Source organism: Anser cygnoides, chromosome 2 (assembly GCF_040182565.1).
Source record: "Anser cygnoides isolate HZ-2024a breed goose chromosome 2, Taihu_goose_T2T_genome, whole genome shotgun sequence".
Taxonomy (NCBI): domain Eukaryota; kingdom Metazoa; phylum Chordata; class Aves; order Anseriformes; family Anatidae; genus Anser; species Anser cygnoides.
The window spans coordinates 142,056,789-142,078,312 of NC_089874.1; the positions used below are offsets into that span (position 1 = coordinate 142,056,789).

A 21,524-nucleotide genomic window follows, 5' to 3' on the forward strand; every position below is an offset into this window, starting at 1 on the left:
GGATTTAATTCCTCCAGCTGCAAATTCTCACTGTCACGCACAAATCAGACAGACCACTGATTATCTAAATTCTGCCCACAATTATTTTCAATTTATTTTTATAAAAAAAATTATTGTTAAAAGTATGTGTATTTTTGAGAGTAGCATCTCTCCCCAAGTATTTCAGGTTTAGTTTTTAAAGCTGAATCTTTTGCTCTGAGATGACAGATATAATGGCTTCACCCAGCCAGCAACCAGTTCTCCAATTATATGCTTTCAGTTTCTCCTCATAGAGGAGTGATCAGTCTGTAAGATGGAAGTGGAAGGTAATCACTGCAAGCAGCTGAAAGAGCAACACAAAATAAAAGATCATCTTCTTGAGCACCACACTGTGGGTTACACGCTCTTTGTGCTGTGAATAAGCAAATGGTCCCTCTCCCCACCTTGTTCCTTGGTCACCCTGCAAATGTAAGTGCCAGGGTGCAAAAATCCCAGCAGGACTTGTCTCCTACACCTTTTTAAGACCTGGAGACCTCAACCAGCCTCATAGCCAGTGCTCTGGGGCTCGGCTGCCTGTGCCTGATCCTGGGGTGCACAAGCCTGTTTGCCAGCCCACGCTCGGGTGCAGCCACAGCTCAGCTGTGGCCCTTCCCAGAGCCGGGGGCGACTCCTGCTCACAGTGAGGAAGAGCAGAAGGATAGGAGAAAGCCCTGGGGAAGCAGGGGCAGGCGCTGGGTTTATTTCTGGGCTCTGCTTTGCACCTCCTGAACCCTTTTTGTCACTCGGAAAATGTGGTGGTGATCGAAACCTCCTCCAGCCCTGGGCAGGCACTGCTAATAGCACTGCTGGGCTGAGAACAGTGCCCTGAGACGCAAAAGTGAAACAATTTAGAAAGTAATTAAAAGAAAAGGTTGCTACGATCACTTCAATTCCAGAGTCAGAGCTGTGTGACACTCAGCCAAGCCCAGGAATGGCACCACCAATACACAGAAGCTAAATTGCATTTGAAAGGGATTTCGGTTCTGGTGATCAGCGCTGCTATTAAATTGAAGTCAAGGATTTTAGGAGCTTCTTTCTTTCAGAACTGGTCTGGAATTTCATCTGTGCCAGCGAGTTATTCTACGGGAGGAGAAACTAGTTAAAGAAGCATAAGCAACTCAAAACAAAATTAATAATTTCTAATAAGTATAACCTAATCCTATTTCCCCCTAAATATATCCTTCCCAGCAGGAACCCCTTCCTACCTGCATCTTCCCATACAGGGGAAGGAGTCAGCAGCACACTCAGGGCCGTGCGCTCCCATGCAGTGAAGGAGATGAGGATTTTCCAGTGCTTCATCTCCACGGTCTTCCCTGATACCACCCACCTCGTTGCCACTTTCTGGTGGTTGGCATTTAGGTTCACACCTTGGTGGCAGCCGGCATCTGCCTGCTTTTCTTTCTGGCTGGACACAACAGTGAAGTTTTCCAAAATCCTATTTTTCCCAGTGTCTGCACCTTTTTTTCCCTCCCTTGAAGGGCACCCCACGCGAATGCTGCTCCCCGGCATGTAGCGGGGTGATGGAGAGCTGCCTCCCGGACACAGGACGTGGGAGCTGCGCAGGGAAAATCCTCCCAGGGCTGCTCAGACGGGCAGCTCACCTGGACGCCCCTGTTACCTTTCCCTGTGAATGAACACGTCCTTCTGCCGAAATTTTCCAGACCTTCTCAGCCCGAGGCAGACAGCTGGTATGCCAAATTTTGGGCTAAGCTGTTAAAAACTGGCAAAGTCAAAAGAAACAGAAGTTGAGTGGCTTTAATGGCAAGTGCCAGGCAGCTTCTGCATCACGCAGCAGTAGCAGCTGTGGTGCTCTCTGCTTTGGGATGTGAAGTCGGGGGTCAGGCAAGCATCGAGGTGTGTTTCTGCACAGCCACAGAGATTACTGGCATCGTGCTGTCAGTTTTGCCCTAGGTCTGAGGTAGGTTACTCTTGTTTCGTGGTGTACATGAAGTTGGATCTACGAGAAGGAATGAAATTAGATGTTATCCTGCTTACTTTCTGGCAAGGATTTTTGGTCTTGTTCAAGCTTCTGAACATAAACCCTAGGCTCTTGGTTTCCTGGGTCACTGCTCTACCCATTGAACGCACTGCATTTAACTTCATCTCTTTCCCCAGGAGGCTCAGCAGCCAACATCCCAAAGAAGAGCAACAACCCCTAGGTGGGAGAGGTGCCCACCTCCCCAGTGGGGGCTCTCCTGGGTCAGCACGGACATCTTCAGGCACGGGGAGGGGTTTGCAGAGGGATACAGGGGGTCGGATCGCGCTCCATCGCCGAGGTGCCAAGCCCCAGCCGTGCCGGGATTAAGGCAGTGCGGATCCTGCCCACGAGCACCTAACGTGCCAAGTGCTTCCAGCTGACCGGGGACCTTCCTGCTAGTCACAGCAGTGCAAGTCCCCGTTTGATCCAAGCGGGTACCAGTTCTGCAGCAGTCACGTAGATTTAGGTCAGACGCAAGGCCTGACTGATTTTACTGACAGCCGCCGGGGACCGGAGCGAACGCTGCTAAGTCAGCTCCAGCACTCAGACCTCGGCTTCTGCCACCCATCCCTGCAGCATGATCGCAGGCTGCAGCCACCCTGCTGCGCTCAGGCAGGAGGGAAACCCCAAAATCCCAACCTGGCCAGGGCTCCCAGCACCCACGGCGGGGCGCTGGGCTCCTCCCCGGCCCCAAGCCTTTCCCTGGGGACCGACCGTCCTGCTCCGCAGCGAGGGTCCTCAGAAGCCCACGAGATGCTGGACGTCCCACAGGCTCCAGGGGAGGGAAGCGCCCTTCTTCTGCAAATTCTCATTGCAAGGAAGAAAAATACGTTGCTGGGTCATGTGGGTCTTGCAAGCCTGAGTTTGCATACCTAAAATGCTTTCAGTTTTAATAACTCTTTGGACTACGATTGAATTTAACTCCCTGCAGCAAAGACACGCCAACCATCACCGTGGGGTTTCAGAGCTGTTAAGCCCCATCCTTTGGAACTAGATTACTGCCCAAAAAAAAAAAAAAAAGGTCAAGATTCTTCTTAGCAGATGGTTTCACGAGAGGAAATGTAAACAAATTCTGCAATCCATTACGAAGCAACACCAGCGTCCAGGCACTGCCAATGTTTCACTCCCTACGTAAAAAGTAGTGGGCTGATATTATCTGCAAAGGAAGTCAAATGAGCTGATACAAATTGAAGCTTTTTAAAGAAACAGGAAACTCAGCATCATATCTGCACTCACAGTCTAGACTAAGCCCAATCTTTTAACCATTTATGATCCTGGCAATAAAGACGAAGAGAATTATAAGTTGCTATATGAATACTTAAACAAACGACAGCAGTTCTAATGCAGGGAAGTAATGGTCTTATGGACAAGAGCACATGGATATCAAAACCAAACCTAGCTTCTCCACTGACTTTTCACTGTGGACCAGGCTAGAGATTTTCTGTACATGATACACATATTCTGGGGCTCAGATAAGGGCATGGACCATGCCTGCCAGCCTTTTAGAAAGAAAGTTTGACTCAAGGAAGAGAGCAGAAGGTTTGGGCATGGAAGAGGGAGATATAACTCCCAAAATGTTTGCGTGACCTTGAATAAAATACACTTTTTTCCTCTTCTTTCTGGCCGGGCTGTCCTCAGCCTGCAGGGAACAGCCTGGCTCTTGCAACGGGCTTTGCACAGGAGCCGGTATGGTCCAGTGATCTGCCACTCACCATTTATGAAAAGAGTTATCAAATAGCTATTAAATCAATTATTCAGATCAAAACCCCACCCTGCCGTACTCTGAGCACCTTAAGCTCAGTTTCACATGAAGCGAGAGTGCTCAGCGCCCTGCACCACGGCACCCTGGCAGGAGGAAACGCTCGCGACCACGCCTGCCTCGCACCAAGCAGTGAAAGCAGAGAAAGCTCCACCAACCCCTCGGTACACGTTTCTACTTTCCCCAGGGTCTGGGGCACTGTGGGCTGGAGGAGAGGCTTTCCCTGAGCCTACGCAGACTTCTGCACAAAGCCAAACAGTTGGTGCAGCCCATGCCTACCTCCTGGCAGAGCTGGTGGGTATTACAGCAGGTCAGGCTCTTGGAGGGCAGCACGCTGAGCTGCTGTGCTGAGCAAACACCCTGATTTTCACGTGGTATGTGTGGCACCAGGGGTGTCTGGCATGGCATGGCATGGGTGGAAGGGGCCGCAGGTTCTTCGTCAGCACAGCTGGGCACAGCCTGGCTCTGCACGGTGGGGAGCGGCGGCATCGAGCAGCCAGCCTGTGTCTGGTGGTGCCCAGTGCCAGGACAGGAGGCCCTGGGCACAAACTGGCCCCCAGGAGGCTCCCCCTGAGCACCAGGAGCACTTCTGTGCTGTGCGGGTGATGGAGCCCTGGCACAGGCTGCCCAGAGGCTGTGGGGTCTCCTCCTTGGAGCCCTTCAGAAGCCGCCTGGACGTGGTGCTGGGCACCCTGCTCTGGGTGTCCCTGCTTGGGCACGGGTGGCACCGGGTGGCTCCAGAGGGCCCTGCCGGCCTCGGGCACCCTGGGACTCTGTGATGTGTACCAGCAGGGCTCCTCGCCTTCACCTCCTGCCCGAGGCTTTCGCTCAGGAGGCAGCTGTGCCGGCAGTGGTGTGCGGGGCCAGCCAGGGCGATGCAGCCCCAGAGGGACCTGCCACCCCGAGCAAGCATCACTGGTCCTGCACAGCCGCTTGCACCAAAAACCTGCCAGAGAAAACCCTCCACCGAGCATTAAGCTCTTCCCCTTCAAAAAGAGAAATACCTCTTCCACCCCTCCAGCCAGGACTGTGCCAATGTTCTGTCACCTGCTATTTGTCATTGCACGCACTGAGAAAGGCTCATGCGGGCATAAAAGCAGCACAGCGACCTAGATGGAAAGTGGCTTAGTGAAACACAAGCTTTAGTCCATTGTGGGGGCAGGTCTGCACACAGACTTTGAGGGGGGTCAGCACGTGCCTCCCAGGAGCAAAACACTCGCTGCTTGGCAGGTTGGTGAGAGGAGCCCTGCTCAAACCTGGAGAGAAAGAGGTCTGCTCGCATTTGTTTTGTCCTGTTTGCTTTTTTTTTTTTTTGAACAATGGGGTTCACCTTTACCACTTGGCTGCAATATCCATACCTCCTTCCTTTCTTCCACTAAATAAATCCCCATTTCAGAGAGCAGCTGCACAACTGGCAGCGTAGCTGAGACTTATCGATAGCTGATTATTTATGGGCTTTTTGAAAGCCGTTAGCCATATGCAGTTCCAGATCATGTGAAAGGAACTGCAAACATTTTGGGGCTGGGATGCTATAGGTTTGTTTCTTCGTTGCTCTCATTCCTCCTTTCCCCTCACAACCCGTTTTAGCAAAGCCAGTGCAACTTCGCACAACAGCATCCTTCAGAAGCAAAGTTGAAATCTGTGTCAGACCATTTAAACACAGTTGCATAGGATTCATAATGTCATTCTGTACCCACATTTTACTCAAACTGGAGGAATCTGTGCATCAGACCAACTCTTCTTTTCAAATGCTATTTGAAGGATCAGCAAGAAAAGCTTTTTTGGAACTGTGAAGACTTTTACTAACTTGCACCATTCCTCTAAATGTATTAGAATTCAGGGCACATAACTGAGCTAAGAAGATAATATTGCATCTCTATGGCAACTGCAATGAACAGCATATTGACCATCTCTGAAGACATAGGGAATTGCATTATTTTGTATTACGATGGTTTCTACTTCGAGCATGCCTTGTACTGATATTTCTTCAGGATTAAAAAAATGTAAGGGCTGTGAATCACCAACCTTCCAGCCAAAATGTTTGATGTTGTGTTTGTTTTTACTCCTGCCTTTCACAAAAGCACTGTAGTTCCATTCATAGCATCAACATTTCTCTACACAACTCCCAAGGAAAACACGGAGTCAAAGACGCAATATACATTTTTGATGATAGTGCAAAAATGAGGCCAACTGCTTCTCTTCCCCTTTCATTTTTGATCACTTACACTGTTCATGACTCCGTAGCTGTTATGAAGCTGAACCGGCACATCAGATGTTCCTATCTTCACCAGGATTTACTCCAACGATGAGGAAAGTATGAATTTCAAAAAGGACGTAGATTGGTATAGAATGAAAAACACAGAGGGCATTGTAAAGAAAAGGTTTGCAGAGCAGCAGTGAGGCACAAAGATCGGGTGTGGAGAAATGAGGTTGCTCTGCCTAGAGGAAGGCAGCACACACAAAGGAGAGCAGGCAGAGAGCAAAACCCTTGGAAAGAAAGACACCAGTCACAAAGCAATGGAAATCCATCTCAAAAGTCCATTAAATGCTTTTCGGAAGTTTCACGGCGGGCTAGAGGCAAAGAAGTGCTTACTGATTCAGTAATCACAATGCCTTTCGGTGCTGCTGGGTCTCCTTGGCCAGACACAGCCACATTGTGCTCGCTCGGTCTGTTTGGGAAATCGAAGCTCTGGCAAAGGCAGCGCAATTTTCTCCCGCTCTTTGCACATGCACCTCAATAAAGCTGCAAGCTTTAGGGCATAAGTCACCTGCCGAGCAACAGAAGCTAGAAAGTCTCATTCTCAGTTAGCAGATTATTCCATTTCTGATTATTTCGTGTTTTCCTCCATTTCTCAGAGGTGTATCAGCCCAGGAGAGATGGTACCGGAATAGAAAGACTGTGAGTCGTGTGCATGGTGTGTTCCCTCATCTTCCCTTTTCTTACACAGGAAAATTCAGTGGCTTTGGGACAAATGTAAAATGAGTTATGCTACAGAATGCTTCCCAGCAAAATTAAGAGACAAAGAGCAGCAAAACGCATCTTTAGTGATGAAGTAAAGACAGCGACCATGTTAAAAAAATAAAATCATATGGCAAAGATGAAAAATTGGTAAAATGCAGTGTAATTATATGCCTTCAGATTAGGGCCAGTGCTACAGCCCGTGCTACTACACAGGCTGCTTTTTTCCAGAGGGAGTAGGAACGAAGCAGAGGCGTGGTTTTAGTGCTCCAGGTCCTGCTTTGGCTGCTGACAGTTCCTCAGCAGGGAGGCTTTGGGGAGAGGAAGGAGAGGGCTGGATGCTCCCCAGGAGCTGGGGTGCAGTGAGCAGATGTCTTGGGAGAAAGGATGGAGGCACAGGGTGCCAGCGAGTGTGTAAGTGCATCGGGGAGAGGAGGGACTGAAACAGCAACAGGACAATATGCCTGAAAAACTACACTTTTGCCAGCGTAGGCAGGTGGGCAGCTCGAATTCAGCTCCCACGCAAGTGAGCAATCCCTGCTGCTTTGGGGTAAATACGGCTCTAAGAGAGAGCTGTGCCGCAGGGCTGTATAGGCTGAGACCTGGCTGCAAGGGAGCAAGCCTTAGTCCCTGCCAAAAGCCAGATGCAGTCACAGTCAACTCGTGGGGCCCAGTAACAGAAACAAGGGACCCCCAGGAAAACCCAGGTCACACACAGGCGGGTGAGAAATGCCTGAAGTACAGGAGAAATTCGGGGGTATCAGAAAGTCAAGCAGAAAAAAGAGAGAAGACCTGGGAATATACCTCGGAGACAAAACCAAGCAAAGAAGCTCTCCTGCTGAAGAAGTGTCAGCAGCCAAAGCAGGACCTGGAGCACTAAAACCAGCCTCTGCTTCATTCCTACTCCCTCTGGAAATAAAACAGCCTGTGCGTATGCTCTGTGTAAGTCACAAAGCCTACATCAAATGCCTGAATCCATCTTTTTAATTGCCTGACAGAGGAGAGCCCAACCAACTGCTAACTTCACTGGCCAAAGCAAACATTAAGCTATTCTTCTCTTCCTTAATGCATCTACACAACCTTCCTCTGCACCCTTTTGGGCAATCCAGAGTAAGGCCTTTGCTGCTGCTACAACTTAAGCGAAAAGTTTGCAGTTTACCCCATTATAAAAATGAACGATCTCTTTGGGAAGGGCAGGGTGGGACACTAAGAGCAAGCTCCAGCAGCTGCCCCATGGCCTGGTGTGCTCTGCCCCCTACCTCAAGGGCTTCCCCTCCAGCTCCCATGCCCTACAAGATACCCCGTGTCCCATGGAGGCCACCAGCCTCTTCTGTGCGTTTTGTACATTGAATTGTAGCAGCATGAAAGAGATTTGATGAAAATCATTCCATTTAATATGGCATTTGGAAGTGGTAGAACAGCTTCCTGCAGTGGTCCAGGCCATTATATGAGCAAAGCAGTGGAAATTGAAAGCTCCTTACTCTAATCCTTTCTTCCAAAGCTGATCTCTCAGGCCTCAGGCAGGTCAGGAGGCCCTGACACAGGGCAATACTTAAATATGTCCTTTCACCACCTGTGTAGCCCACGAAAGCCTCGGTTTCTCCAGACACACTCTGATGTAACGCAAATAGCATTAATTGTCTCACGTGTTTTGGGCAAAACATCTTGAGCAATGTGAGAGCTGGTGCACAATAATGGTGCACCTCCTAATGGCAAAAACGTTTGAACATTTTCCTTTCCTTTACCAAATTATTGGTGGAGGGAGAGAGCAGGGACAGAGAGAATGTGCATAGCAAGGAAAGTGTACGTGGCCATTCGTTTCCATGTCATTAGCTGAGCAGGTGCAAAACCCAAATATCCACCAGGTATGCCCATCACAAGTGGAAAGATGAGATGTGGTGTGTCTCTGCTTTACAACTTAAATTATTTCGCACTAATCAGCCCTAGGTGAGCCAGAGTGAAGATGTTTCACGTGTGATTTAATCACGTATAGCCCCTCAACACCAGGGAGGCACCAGCTCTACTCACCGGAAAGCTCACCACAAGCTGCAGCTTCCTGAGACCATTAAACACTTTGGCAAAACTTATGATAAGAAGGCATTCATTTCACATCATTAACGGGCAGAGAAAATGTCACCAGCTTCTCACCTACCCAGAAACCTGCCACAAAGAGTCACTTCCATGTCCTGATTTACTGGAGGGTGTTCCCACGTGTACCAAGGGATTCCTCACTTCTGCCCACCGCAGGACAACTGGCTCACGAGGAAGCAGAGGGTGGCATTTCCAGCCTCAACACAGTTGCAAAGAAGCTGTTCGACTTAGTTTTCATGCAGGAGCGAGAGCGGCTGCTTGCTATTTATCACCCTGCAAGGAACTGCTGTCTGTTGCCCTGAGCTACAACAAAAGGCCGATGAGAATTAAATTAACATCAAAAGAAGCAGAGCCGAGCCATGTAAGCCTTCATCAAAGAGGCAAAGCAGACGTGTAATCGTGTGCTCAAAACGAGTTACGTTTCTGCTCACTCACAGCAGCCCTGGATCAGGCACTCTCTGCTCCTGAAGCCCAGAAGCAACCAGCAACAGAGGTTTCTTACCTAGACCCCCTCTCGCTCCCATATTTCAAAAAAAAAAAATACGCAGTACAACCCTTTCAGCATCTGCGCCATCATTTAGGGCTTGCCTTCCCCTTGTCCCCTTATCAGCAGGAATAATTAGCTTGAACACCAAAAGGCCCTTGGTGGGAATAAAGGGACAGCCCCGTGTCTCTTAGCACATAACAGCAGCTCATTAGCTTGCGTGAATTCCCGAACGATGTGGGCTTCTACACAGCATATGGCCTTGCTGTGTTTTTCTCCCCAAACAAATAGCAAGGAATATATGGTTTTGTTGATCATTTTCTAGTATAAATTTGATTGGGGCTTGGGAACATTTTTTTTAATGAACTGTGTATTCTGCATCTGTGCTTCGTGCATTAAAGAGAAAATGCAATCAGTTCGGTGTAATTGTTTTATTTACACCAGTTTAACCAGAAAATAAATGGCTACAATAATCTTCTTCTGAGTAAGAAATTATGCAGTTCACACCAGGAGTGTAATCAGCAGTGAAAAAAGTAATATTTTCCTGACAAAGCTGGAAATTCATGAATGCTTCTGTGACGGGCAAGAAACCAGACAACAAGACTACCTCAAGCTACTCCACATGACAAAATAACAAAGTTTTATTCATCCCTTTGTCCCCCCTTTGTCTTTTCCCTTCAAACAAGAGCTGCCCAGGTCATTAACTTGCACCTGAAAACCCGGCCCCAGAAGGAGCAGCTCCTTCCCTCCAGCTCATGCAGAACCTGGAGACCTCGGGGATGCATGCCTGCTCCTACGCAGGGCTTGAGGCAGCAAAATCACTGAAGGAACTCCTCAACAGTGGACCCAAATGTCAGTTGTACCTCCTATGGATGTAACTGATGAGAGATGGGTACAGGTGGACACCACCTAATGATGTTTCTCCTAATTAACGTGCTCTGAAGGAAGCCAGCCCTGCCAGAGCAGCGCCGCCAGATCCAGCAGTGCCCAGCTGCCACCCGGTCCCTGCACCACCCCTGGGAGGAGTGCAGAGGATGACGAACTTGCTTTGCAAATTAGCTCTCAAAGCAGCTGCAGAGCAGGTTACTTACCGGCACCTGTGGTTCTTCGAGAGCTTTGCCCGAACCTCTCAGAAAAGCAGCCCCGAGGAGGACCCATGGCACTGCGCACTCAGAGCTGTGTTTGTTGGCACTCGTCTTGTCCTCGGATGTCCCAAATCCTGCCATCCTGCACCCCTTTCTGACACAAGACCACGGCAGCCCCTCAGGGTGCTCCTGGCTCCTGCTCGGGGACATCTTCCCTGTGCATTTGTGCCTGGTGCTTTGCTGCCTCTTGTCTCCGCCTCGTTGGCCTCTTTCTTTCAAGAACACAACACCCAGCCCTCCACCCAAACACGGCTCAGCAAGGCTGCCTCTGTACCTCATGCTCCTGAACTTCTCACAGTCACTCGGCGGATTCCAAGCCCTGCGAAGGTCTCCAGCTAGAGCCTTGAGTTTCAACAACATTTATCACAGCCCACGGTGTGCTGAGACCCCCCCCAGCCACTCGTGGTAGAGCTGCAAGGACAGGTGGACCTGGGGATTTGGCGTCACCCCCCAATGAAGAGCTATCTGATGGTCCAAAACAATGTCAGGGAAGATGCTCGTGGTGGCAGCTCAGAGGTGCCAGGTCCAAGCTCGTGAGGCTGAGGCAGCCTTTGAAGCACACACACGTTTGCCCAAGGTGAGCATGCTGCTGCTCTGCAGACAGAGATAAATTTAAATAACCCACCAGATATTTGTAATAACTCAGCAAGAGTATCCTTCAGATGGAGCCCAGAATGTGGTTCTGTAGGATCAGAGGAGATGGTCAGAGACCTTCAGCTGCCCACAGTGAAAGAGGGACACCATCACCTCCTGTGCCACCAGCACCAAACGTCCCGCACCACGGGAGGACATTCCTTCAAAAGCAGCAGTCGTCCGAGTGTCTTTGCTGAGGCTCCAGCGTGAGGTGAGCATCACCCACAACAGAAGCACCATGCAAGGCGGGCTCGCAGCAGATTCCTGTGTTTCCCAGTGCCATTCCCTAGGAAGACAGATGGCTCTGCTGTAATTTCAGCTTCCAGACAACAGCTCCTAACGAGCAGCAAGAGAAGTCAATACAAGCCAGTCGATGGTGCCTCTGGAGGGCTGTAAAACTAATTCAGCAATATTCTGACCTCGGTAATCTGCCGTCCCTGAGGTGGGATGGGCCGAACCCACTGCTGAAGTGGCCTTGGACGTTTCCTTAATGCAGCAGAAAACCGTACTGCAGAACAGAGGTGTGCATACATTGCCGATGCCTTGACAGCTATAAAAAGGCTTCCATCTGCTTAGTTAAAATAAGGTTGTTTACTCAAAATGCCTTTGAAGCAGAGACGAGGAACAGTGCAAAATGCACTAGAAAAAGGAGTGCCACTATTTATAATATCTCTGTGTGGAAATAAAGAGGGTGACAAATGCTGGAGATCACGCCAGAACCTAGGACAGGTGTGAATATGCTTTTGCCCTCTGTGCCAGCACAACCTGCAGTGTCATCCCGGCCAGCAGGGTCCGTCTTGTTGGGAGACACGTTTTGTGTCCTGTGGGGACAGAAGATATGAAAATCATGTGAAAATAATGTGAAAATGATGTGAAAATAATGAACTGGCCACTGCCAAAGCCAGCAGCCCCAGCACAGCCCAGTGAAGGCCCAGCACATCCCCAGCACAGCCCAGCAGGCTGCTGCTCTGAACCACTCCCCAGCTCAGCACCACCTGCCCCACGCCCTCAAAAAGGCTCTGAAATGCTGTGGCTGCCTGGGCAGATCAGAGGGGCACGAAGCCCAAAGCAGCAGCTCTGTCCAGCACACCACTCTTGCCAAAGTCCTCGTGACGGACCCTGCTGGGTCAGCAAAAGGTGTCCAAAACACCTCCACGCCCTCATCCCCAGCTGCGTCGGATGTGTAGGAACTTACTGGGGTTTTCGTTCCCATTTATCTGGACACCACAACGTCTTTTTAAAGCTGACCCTTGGCCATGCTGCAATTCATATCCCTATCAGTGAAATGGGAAAGCAATACATCCAGGAAAACCCTCGATGGCTCTGCACTGCTCCTGGGCAGGAGGTAACACCACAGCACGTGCCACAACGTGCAGGATCACCAGATCTGCCAAGCCAGCAACCTGCCCTTGGAAACACTTGGCAAAGGTTTTTGTGCGGACTCCAGGAAAATATCTGGGATAAAAATGCTTGCAACGCCTTCCAAAGTGTCTTTGCTGCCTCACTCCTACATTTGCCATGCCGCATGTTCAACTTGTTCTTTGCTTGGGCAAAATAAATTAATCGGCAGAGCTGCAAAGAAAAGTTTGCTAATTGGAAGATAAATACTCTCCAGAGAAACCTCCTCCGGGAAAGAGCTGACAAAATAGTAAATAGGAGTAACACAGCACTGGAAGAAGAAATGTCACAAAAACATTACCAGTGTTTAACAAACACAGTCATACCCAAACATTACACCAACCTCACGAACATTCAGAAGTCATCGTTTTTTCATTTATTTAAGAAAAAAACATGTAAGTACTCTATTCCTGCCTACAGGGAAGCAAGCTCAATTCCACCCTAATTTTAGCAGATGAGCACAATGCATATCACGTTTCAGACCTACAACAGTTTAAAAAAAAAAAAAAAAAAAAAAAGACTGAATTGGTGGCAATTACAAAAAGTGAAGGACTCACTACAAGGTCACTTCTTCCACCTCCTCTCCCTGATGAGCCTCCGACTAGGAATGTCCCATCTTGGCTTCATTTTTTTCCCCCGACACTGATGCTTTCATTTTTAATCCTCAAATCCCTTTAGCAGGGTTTTGCACACAGCTCATTAGTTAGCAGACAGGCTCACACAGATGAAAGATATTGTTAAATATTTTGCTGACTTAGCATTTACTTTCTACGGTCAGTAGGGCTAAGCCTGAAGCTTCGCCCTGCTCCATGCTTTCTACAACAGCAGACGAGAATGCAATTGCCTTCCCGCAGCAGCTACTGCTCTGAAGCAAGCAGGGGACACCTTCAGAAAGAAAAAACTTTCTTTCTGCCACGGATATGCTATATGAGAGGAGCCACGATTCCTTGCAAGGCTTCCACCAGCACACACCTGAGCAAGGACCCTTGGTGAGACAGAAACCGGGGAGGTGGGTTCAGCTCATAGTCAAGAAGGATGGTTTTGAGCCCTGTATTAAACAACATACGACAAGCATCCAACACACCGCATTTTTCACCAGTCAGCTAAAAGGGAGATGAACTAGCAAAGGGTTCTCTGCCAAGTTTTGAGTTCCCAGCACCTGCTATAGAAACACGGCAACTGTTCATAAAACAGCTGTGAGAAACAGCTCAACTTGGAACCAGGGGAGTCCTTTTTCCTCACCAGCATTTCTTTCACCGTGGCTACACGATGTTCTTACACTTCAGAAAGAGCACCCACTCCTGGCACAGGAGCAAATGTACAAATAAAATAAAAATAAATCATTGAAAAAAGAAGATTGGACAAGGAAATGGGAGCGACCCACTAGACTAATGGCTGATCACAGCATCTTAAGCTCTCAGAGTGCAACAGATGTAAAACCGCTGGGCTCAGCAGCACTTGCCAGTGCACACTACTGAAGTCATGCAGGATGTGGTTGCCTTCCCTTGTTCTTGGTTGCAGGGTGTTACAACAAACGAGAATTTATTACTGCTAAAAAAAGATGCTCAATGAAGCAGATACGGCTTAAAATTGTGATGTTAATTATAGACATGTAAACACTTCTGGTTGTGGTAACCTTCATTTCTCCTCCTGCCTGCACAGGCATGCATAAACCCATACACAGTTTTACATACACTCATGGTTAGCATGTATTACTCGTATTACTCTATGTATTACTTGAAACTTAGAAACAAACCGTATGACTGAAAGGCACCAAGTCAGCGAGTCTACATGCCTGTACTGCAGTTCAGATAGCTACAGGATCCTTGCAAAAATCGTTGTTGCATCTGAGAACAACTTGGGCTGGTTGCTCTGATAATTACTACCTTCCCTGAAAGCTGTAAGATACTTTATTTATGGCACTTATATACGGTGCCTTGGGCCAGCTTTCTCCTTTTCCAATAGCTGTTGCTGACCGCCTTGCCTACAGACAGTGCTGCCATCTTCTCCCAGCCTTGGTGCCACTGAGCATCCTGCCAGCTCCCTCCACCCTCATGCCTCTTTCAGGTCTTGCTTGACTACAGGATCAAAGCAGCCCCTGGTACCCCAGATCCACTTTCAAAGGGCTTGGCGCACCTGCACTGATATTCCTACTGAAGATCTCAGAGAGGTTCACTTGATTTCTAGTGAACTTCATCCTGTTGCTCATGTCATTTTGGGGTCAACCAGAACATCCAAGTCTTTGTCTTCCTGCCGCTTCCTTCTGAGGAGCCCTCAGAAGTCACAGGGACTGGTAACTCTAACGGCACACGTAACTGCTCTTTTTGCTATTATACTTCATGCTATTTCTTTTACTTCTGCACTACTCAATCTGCCTGATTGTAATTGCAGTCCAAGGCCATTCTGAAAACAAAAACAAAAACACAGTAACCACAACGGGTTTCCATCCACATGTGGCTGGTGAGACAGGCATCACTATGTCCCCTCTGCCACCGAGCTCCTCCATGACACACCAGCAGCAGCTCAGCTCCCACTTGGTGTCTCCTGATGCCTCTGATGAGACACAGCCCTGGAGAGGAAGGTGTAAGATCCACCCCTAAACCAGCTTATTTTAAGGTAACAAGGCAGGTGAGATATTGCTGCTCTGAGCACAAGAAATTTGGTACAGCATCCAAAACAGGATCTTTCACTCAGCATCCTTCAGACCCTCACACAGCTCAGTGCCCAGGAACAAGGATCCCTGGTGCTTCAGGCACATCACCACCTCATGTTTCCAACACAAGAGAAATTTCAACATTTTCTTGTTTGTTTTCTCTGTCTCCTAGCTCTAGAAAAACAGCTGGAGGTTTTAAACTTCACACAGAAGATACAAATCTGAACGAATTGCTTGGTTGCTCATTTTTTGTGTGTGTGTGTGGGGGGGGGGGGTTGTTTTGTTTTGTTTTGTTTTCCCATAAAGCCATTTCCTCTGCAGACAATTCAGGATTAAGCAAAAACCTTGTTTCTGTCACTAAGCAATGCCAATGGCCTCAGAGTCCCACCCACCTGAGCAGCACTGCACATATGTCAAAGCGTATCCCCTCCATATGGAGGACAGAAATACGTGGCGTTTATGTTTTATTATAACAGAGGTCCTTATTAGATTTTCCGTCTAACCTAAATAAACATATTGTTTTGAATACTGCATTAAAAGTATCACCTAGTAGCCATGTTGCAGTGCTCCTTATATGCCAGAAGATGCAGACAGTGAAGAGTTTCAGATAACGTTTATGCTGAAACATTCATTTCTTATAACAAAATGATCATCCTTCTGCCTGTTAGCAAACTGGTTAATTAATAAATACTCCTGAGAGTTTTGTTAGCTCTCTTCATCTCTGTTTATAGAAAGTAAAAAGGAGCTAGTGAGGGAAAGTCCTGCTTTGAGAAGAGAATTACTTGGATCTGGCTTTGTGGAAAACAGCTCAGCTGAAGAGGGGGTGTTGTGAGGATGCTGGAGGGAATTCTACCACAGGCTACTTTGATGCTTCTGGAAACTACTGCAAACAGAGAAGTGAGATCCTTGTTCTTTTCAGACTTGCCCTACATCGCCTGCAGCCCAGCAGGAGCGTGGGGAGCCCTGGGTGAGGAGAGGAGCCCAGCCCAGGTGAGCCTGCCCTGGTGCCTGCGCACCTTGCCTGGGTGTGCACCGCTCCTGGGTGTGCATCGCTCCTGTCCAGCAGGGCAAGGAGCAGCTCCACATCCTGGCTGGAGATGTGTTCACTGTGCTTAGTGAAACCCTTTTCAGACTGAGAAGAAGTGCTGTTTTGTAAAATCAATCTACTTTATCCTGCTGCTTTTCTTTTCTGTGGGCTCAGCCTGGCTTCCAGCGAAATCAATGTGAGATGGGCTCTTATCCCTAGAAGTGGGATGCTCTGCTGTGTTGTACGAACCATTTGGCCATACTGCCTCTGTGCTGCTCAAAAGCTATTTTCAGAGAGAGAAAAGATGAGAGAAATGTACAGAGGGCTGCAAACATAGTTCTAGTTTATAAAAAGCTACAAACCACAAAATGCCATTCTCCTCTGGTAGGTGTTGCTAACTATAAAAAGTAGATGCTACTTCTTCAGACATGATTACGAAAAGGTGAAAATTCAGGCTTGCAGTTCTATTCATCCACAGGTCTTGAATGCACCCTGAGGGGGTGACCAGACACTGTTGTATGCTTTTAAAGCACCCAATGCAAGAAATTCTCTTCTCACCATCATGATGGGATTCATCCCAGGGTACCGAGGGAGCTGGCTGATGGTATCAGGAGACCTCTCTCAATTATTTTTCAACTGCCTTGGGAATCTGGAAAGGTCCCATCTGACTGTAAGCTGGCAAAACATTCCAATTTTCAAGAAGGGCATGAAAGAAGACCCTGGCAATTACAGGCCTGTCAGTCTCACTTCAGTGCCTGGTAAAGTTATGGAGAAGATTATTCTGGAAGTTAATGAGAAAAAATTTGAAATACAATGCAGTCATTGATCATAGCCAACACAAGTTCACAAGGGGAAAGACCTGTTTAATGAACTTAATTTCCTTTTTTGACAAGATTACCCATCTAGATTGCAGCAAAGCTTTAAATGCCGTTTCTCACAGTATCCTTCTGGACAAAATGTCTAGCATACAGCAAGACAAGTACACAATATGATGGCTGAACTTTTGGCTGATGGATCAAGCTCAAAAGGTTATAGTAAATGGGGTTACATCAGCCTGGCAATCAGTCACTAGTGGGGTTCTGCAGGGCTCCATGTTTGGGCCAGTTCTCTTCAGTGTTTTTATAAATGATCTGAACACAGGACTTGAATACATAACAAGTAACACTGCAGATGATACTGGATTAGGAGGAGCTGTTGGTTCCCTTGGGGATACAGAGGCCTTGCACAGAGATCTGGACATGTTAGAGGCTGGGCAGTCACCAACACTATGAAATTTAACAACAGCAAGTGCCAGATTCTGCACCTGGGTCAGGGCAACCCTGGTTATATGTACAGACTGGGGGATGAGAGGCTGAAAAACAGCCACACAGAAAGGGATTGGGGGTTCTGGTCAATGACAAGTTGCACATGAGCCAGCAGCGTGCCCTGGCAGCCCAAAGTGCTGACCCTGCACTGGGGTGCCTCAGGCCCAGCACTGCCAGCCGGGAGAGGGAAGGGATTGTCCTGCTCTGCTCTGTGTTTTGGGCACCACAGTATAAGATACAAAACTGTTAGAGAGTGTCCAAAGGAGGCCTGCAGAGATGGTGAAGGGTCTAGAGGGGAAGACACACGAGGAGCAGCTGAAGCCCCTTGGTTCATTCAGCCCAGAGCAGAGCAGGCTGAGGGGAGGCCTCATGGCGGCCTGCAGCTCCCTCACGAGGGGAGCGGAGGGGCAGGCGCTGAGCTCTGCTCTCTGGGGACAGCGACAGGACCTGAGGGAACGGCATGGAGCTGGGACAGGGGAGGGTCAGGCTGGGTGTTAGGGAAAGGTTCTGCACCCAGAGGGTGGTTGGGCACTGGGACAGGCTCCCCAGGTTAGCAGTCATGGCATTGAGCCTGCTGGAGTTCAAGAAGCGTTTGGACAACGCTCTCTGAAATGTGGTTTAATTTTTAGCTGGTCATGTGAGGAGGCAAGAGTTGGACTCGATGATCCTTGTGGGCCCCTTCCAACTCAGGATATTCTATGATTCCATGATTCCATGATTCTATGAACTCCTGGCAGCAGATTTCCCCCTGCTTTCCATCTTTTGATTTATAGTATGGTCTCAGAGAAATATGCTTCTATTGACCTATTGTGAAAAGACAAATATGTCCTTCATGCAGTCATCCTACATTTCTGCAAATCAGCAGGAAAACCTTGAGATAGCCATGAGCCAGGGTGAGCAGTTGGTGGAGAATCATGGGACCGTGGGCATGGGTGCTGAGACTGTCATTTCCATAACTCTCCTGCAGACGTAATAACTGCTAACACCAGAGCCAGAGCCTGCATCCTCTTGGTTTTCCCTTTGTCCCTGTCTCCACTTTGTGTGCATTCATCCTGAGTTGTCATCCTCTTAACACACAAGGTCACTATCAGCAAAGCAATTTGTGAGCTACCAGCAGAACTGACCGCACTCCTTCCCTGCCCTCGCCCCTTATCCTTCCGTCTCAAAGGGCACTTGATGCTTTCTGTAATTATCAGTCTGTTTCCTTTACAAAAGGTTCTTTGTAAATAAAACTTTGAGATAGGAAAAGAGGATTATGTCTTTGCTGTTATTAAAACAAATCGTATGGTCTCAGCTTTAAGTCTTCCAAGTATCTTCTTCCTGACTTTGCTCAGTCAATAAGTACAAAACGAGTTTCTGTTTGACTTGGGAACTCATTTATACTTGTGCAACAGAGTATGCAACCCAACATGGTGATGGCATTGAGACAGGGAATAAATATTGAGAAAAATAGAGTTACAAAAATTATGAAATTCTACAGATCCTGAAAATGCTGGCCTGTTTTCTACAGCACATAATAGTGGCAGTTTGAAGCCTACCTGAACTGATTTTTTGGGAACACTCCGTTAATTTAGGAGAAATTAAGTTGTTATGGAAAAAAAAAAAAAAAAGGAAGTTCCAGGATTTTACCAGTTCTCTTGACTCCCTAAAAATGCCTGATACTGTGCTGTGTTGTGAAATACAGAAGAGGAAGGAGGATACATTTCTTATACATACATATCTTATGTGCGAGCAGAGAAAACTTTGCCAAGGAGAATAAATTACAATATTGTTTAGGTGCTACAAAAATAAAATAATATATGGTAACAATTGTGTGCAGCCACCCAGGAAGCATAGATATAGTGCAAAAGAAAAATTGCCTTAAAGCATGTAGGAGCTGCTTGGTGTACCAGTGCACACAATGCCATGGCACTCACTTCACTGAGTCTACAGCAACAATTACTGAGCTCCGCTTGGGAAAAGTCTTACAAGAATACAAATTGCATTTTTTTGCCTACCACAAGAAACAAATAACCCTTATCAAAGATCATTCATCCCTTGTCACACAGCCACTGTGACTGCAAGTGAAAAACAGCAACTGGAATCAAACAATGAAAACCAAGAACGAATAAATTAAGAGATGTCACAAGCCTTTCCAATGCAGCTTTTAGCCAAGTCTGGGATCACTCCTATTATGTGTGCTAGGTCAAGAGCATCTAAGCTTGACGGTGTTTCAGCCAAGGCATATGCAGAGGCTCGCTGTGGCAAGCGTGGCCGGCTTGGTGCTGGGTCAGGACGTGCAGGGGGCACAGTGCCGGCACAGCAGCTGCCCACGCGCACGGAAGCTGCAGGGAGAGGGAATGGAGGGAGAGGAAAAACCTCTCTGGAGGCTTGAAACACTGCATTTCAGAAATACTGCAAGTCTTGTACTGTGCTTTAATAAAAATCACTTCTTTCTTTAAAAGAAAGCAAGCACTGCAATCTGCTGCACCATTAAAACTGATGCCTTCCTCTCAGTTCTGGAGATGCAGTCTGCATTACGAGCAACATAAGCTCCAACTTTTTTCTATTTAAGCAGCAGATATTTCATCTCAAAATAAAATAGCTATGCAACTGCACTGTACCCCTGTTCAGGACCAACTGCTAGACCGACTCCTGTATTGCACAGGAACAAGATGTTCTGTCAAAACTATTAATACCAAATCTTTCAGGAAAAGGTGGACTATTTTGGCAGCAAGCACTCATTTCCAGTGGAGAATAGTCCAAAAGGAAGTCAAAGATCCGGACTCTGAACGCAAAACAAGGAGCACTTATAAACAGTTGAGACGTATTTCCATGCTATGGCGAGTTAACCTGGGGCATTTTTTAAACTTTTTTCTTCCTTCATTCATATATAATCATATAAACGGGAGTCAATTAAAAGCTTAAAACAAACAACATAAGTCTTTTTGAAAAATGTTCCTTGCTTAACAATAGCCAAAGAGCTGGATGCTTTACAAGCCAAGAGAGCTGCATTACAGCAATCTGCAGGCACCGAGGCTGCTCCTGCTTCTCCCAGGGAGCTGGGACCTTCTTGCCACCCTTCTGCTGCACCACCAGCTCTGTGCTTGTGGCACCAAACCCATGGGAGAAGGTGGTAGGGGTGGTTTTTGTCTTTGAACACAACAGCAGACACCACCGGCAGCCTGTTTTGGGGCTCAAGGTAGGGGAGAGCACTTTCACAGCCCCCAGGCCACCAGACCCCATCTGTGTACCCCATCCCCAGCAGGTGCCCATCTCTCTGTGGGGTCCACCAGCCCATCAGCACAAATGGGAAGATATGCTGAACCCAAAGATGGGAAGCAAATTCCTGCTGATTCCCTTGCTCTCCAGCATCACTAAAGGCTAACAAATCCTACTCACGAAGGAAAACAAGCTCAGAGACACTAGCTTCTGTCTTCTGGTTGAAGTATCTGTCCGTTATCAATGTGCATCTGCCTACCTGAAGGAGCCAGCAAGTCCATGCAACAGGCAACCACTGCTCATGCAGACAGAAGCAGTGGCAGATGCTGGCTGGACGAGTCCTTAAAGACAAAATAAACACAAGCATTCTCAGTTTTGTGTGTTGCATCATCCAAATCCCATCTGAAAAAAAAACACCATGTTAGTTAGTTCTGGAGACTTTTCAATAAATAGAGGTTTTTATGAGCTAAATTGAGCAGGATTCAGATGAAGCAACCAGAAGCGCTCAGCCAAGCGGAAATATGGGTGACTTTGCCCATATCCCGCATTTGCATTTGCAGCCCGGCAGCCCCACACAAAGGCCCAATCCGAGTTCTTGTGAACACCACCAAAAAAATCCCAGGAAGCCATCACTAAGGCAACACAAACATCCTCAGTAACCCTAAATCATCACTTATGTATCACAACAGCCAGGCTCCCTCACCCCCACAACATATTTTCCTTCAGCTCCACTGTTTTAGCCACCCACCAGAAACACAGCTAACTCCCTTCAATAGCTCTAAAGAGCACGAGGTCACAAAATAGCTTGTTGAAGTCATTCTATAATTTACATTGTCTTACTTCAAATTTGCATTGCTGCCTTTAAAAACAGGAA

General features: G+C 47.8%; 1 long non-coding RNA gene across 1 annotated transcript in view; it reads right to left on the bottom strand.

The window, feature by feature from the left end:
• Positions 1-9,705: 9,705 nt before the first annotated feature.
• LOC125183350 (uncharacterized) overlaps positions 9,706-21,524 on the bottom strand; it is a 29,912-nt gene continuing 18,093 nt past the window's right edge. Inside the window, exon 3 of the long non-coding RNA XR_010828744.1 lies at positions 9,706-11,888. This is a non-coding gene — a long non-coding RNA (uncharacterized lncRNA). The remainder of the gene's footprint in view (positions 11,889-21,524) is intronic.